Source organism: Adiantum capillus-veneris, chromosome 29 (assembly GCF_014529385.1).
Source record: "Adiantum capillus-veneris isolate H3 chromosome 29, ASM1452938v2, whole genome shotgun sequence".
Classification (NCBI taxonomy): domain Eukaryota; kingdom Viridiplantae; phylum Streptophyta; class Polypodiopsida; order Polypodiales; family Pteridaceae; genus Adiantum; species Adiantum capillus-veneris.
In genome coordinates, this window is record NC_140959.1 from 35,207,596 (window position 1) to 35,210,344 (window position 2,749).

General features: G+C 46.5%; 1 pseudogene; it reads left to right on the top strand.

Annotated features, from left to right (window-relative positions):
- The first annotated feature begins 1,717 nt into the window (after window positions 1–1,717).
- Window positions 1,718–2,749, top strand: LOC147419029 (uncharacterized; annotated as a pseudogene).

The following is a 2,749-nucleotide window of genomic DNA, read 5'->3' on the forward strand; positions in this document are numbered from 1 at the left end:
TTTGGTCCTTGCTTGGCCAGCCTTGAAATGGGCCCATCCCCTTGCCCTTGTCTCTAGTAGCTCTTGGACTCTCTCTCTCTCTCTCTCTCTCTCTCTCTCTCTCTCTCTCTCTCTCTCTCTCTCTCTCTCTCTCTCTCTCTCTCTCTCTCTCTCTCTCTCTCTCTCTCTCTCTCTTTGCTCACTGTCCACGAGACCCTCCCCTTTTGCTAGCAATAGTGAGGTCGCTATTGGGGGGGGGGCGGGGGGGGTCTCTTCAAAAGGTTTGGGGCCCTAAGGCCGTGGAACGGCCCCTCATTGAACCGCCACATCACCAATGTCAAGACAGGCATGTGCAGCGATGGTGCCGCCTCCAACTCTCCAAAACACCGGCGTTTACGCCCTGCGCCGCCAAGCACACGCTCATGCAGCGCCGCTCGGCATCCACCATAGCTCACGGAGCTCCAAGGGGAGCTCGCCTTCCTTTACACAACCCCAAATGGTCTCATGCCCCCGGTTAAATAGCCAACATCTTTAACGTCAAGCAGCAGATGTGGGAATAATGCGCTCCATGTGGGAGACTCATGGCCCATGGCCTCAAGCCCATCAAAAATCACCAAAAGACATATTTAAAACCCTCCACTTTTTGCCCCTATTCCCTCATTTCCCATGTTTTGCCAAATGGTTGGAACCTCAGACTTCCAAGCCGGGTTGGACCTTCACTAAGTCAATCCCGTGCCGTGCAAACCTCGTCATCTTCGGACTCCTCTGATCTCGCTATCTGAGGCCATAAAAAATTTAAAAAATCACATGCCAACTTTCCACCGCTAAATTCTCCCAAGTTGATCCTATCGTATCTTGCTGACTAAGTACCCGATTGACGAGCTGTCGATTTGTGATAGCTCCACATGATGCATACTACCTTTGGGAACCTTGGTGAGGCCAAAAGGATTCCAAATGGCACATTCTCCGATGCAGGCAAGTGGGCTCATAACTAGCCCTCAAAAAATCTTCAACTGATCATAACTTGCTAACCGGAGTTCCGATTCGCAATTCGAGAAGATCGGCATGCTCCATAACTCGATCCCTACACAAATATCCATTGACACCTTCCTAGACCAGTTGTCCCTAGCTGCCCTATCCATCGAGGATCTGCTAAACCTTCTACCTTTAAACTGCAATATCTTGAGCATCGGGGCTTCGTTTGACGAGTCATCTACACTCGATTCTAGAGCACACTGAACACTACATTCCAAAGTAGTGACTTGGCATTTTGGGCGTCTCCATTTGCCATACCATCTGAACCATCCCGCAACACTTTTGGCCTAAACAACCGTTTTCCACATACACTTTCGCTACCCTTTGGCTGCCTAGGACCTTGGTACCTGCCCTAGCCTTCTGCACTGCACTTGCCTGCTGCTTCTGCTTGGCATAGACCATCTCCTAGCTTGGACCAACTTTGGCTGCACCAACAGCATTTGGGGTTAGTAAGACAATTGATTAGCTTCTCTTCGATGACTTTTGGTGGCCTCAAATGTAAAAGCTTGTCAAGGAGTATGTAGGAACTTGTGACACTTGCAATAGATCAAAGGCGCCTCGTCATCGTCCTCATCGGTTACTCCATCCTTTGCCTATTCCAAGAAAACCATGGTCATCCATCTCCATGGATTTCATTGTAGAGCTACTACTTTTGTGACAAGGATTTGACTCCATTTTAGTAGTCCTGGATCAGTTTACAAAAATGGCACACTTCATTCCAACCACTAAAACCGTCATCGGTGAAGGTACGGCCAAAATATTTTTACACCATATCTTTTGTTATCATGAATTGCCGCATGACATGGTTTCTAATCGAGGTCCACAATTCATCTCCTGCTTTTGGAAAAGATTATTCAAGCTACTCAGAGTACAAATCAACCTCTCCTCAGCCAATCACCACAAAGCAATGGACAAACAGAGAGAGTAAATCAAGGTTTGGAAGAGTATCTCTATTGTAGTATAAATTATCACCAGGATAATTGGGTCAAGCTAATACCACTAGCCGAATTCTCCTACAATAACAGTTTTTACGCCTCCACTTGTCACACTTCATTCTTTGCTAATTATGGTCAACATCCCAAACAAGATATCCACAGGGACCATCAAGTCAAGAATCCAACTGCTATTCATCTTGGACAACAATTATCTGTCACAAAGAACTTACAATTCATATCAAAGAAGCTCAATCCAAGTATAAGGAAAGTGCAGATCTCCATCGCATGCCGCATCCAAAATACAAAGAGGGGGATAAAGTGTGGCTCCCTCGGCATGATCTACGTTCATCTCGTCCCTATCAAAAGCTCAACACCAAAGGCTTGGCCCGTTTAAGATTATCCATCAAGTCAATCTAGTCACCTATTGACTCCAGTTGCCCTCATTCATGAAAATCCATCCGGTCTTTCATGTCTCCATCCTAGAACCTTGTCACACATCTAACATCCTAGAAAGAACCCTACAACCACCTTCTCATGTTGAGATTCAAAGACATGACGAATATGAGGTCGAGAAAGTCCTAGATTCTCGAGTTTCACGTGGTAGGTTACAATACTTGGTGTATTGGAAAGGCTATGATGTCAGTGAAAGAACCTCGGAACCAACACACAATCTTCAGCATGCACCTCTCAAAGTCCAAAAATTCCATCAACAACATCCATGGAAGCCCCAGTCAAGGAACAATCACTGCTCCTCGTGGAACTCGGCGCTAGAGGAGGGGGGTAATGTCATGGATGCTTGA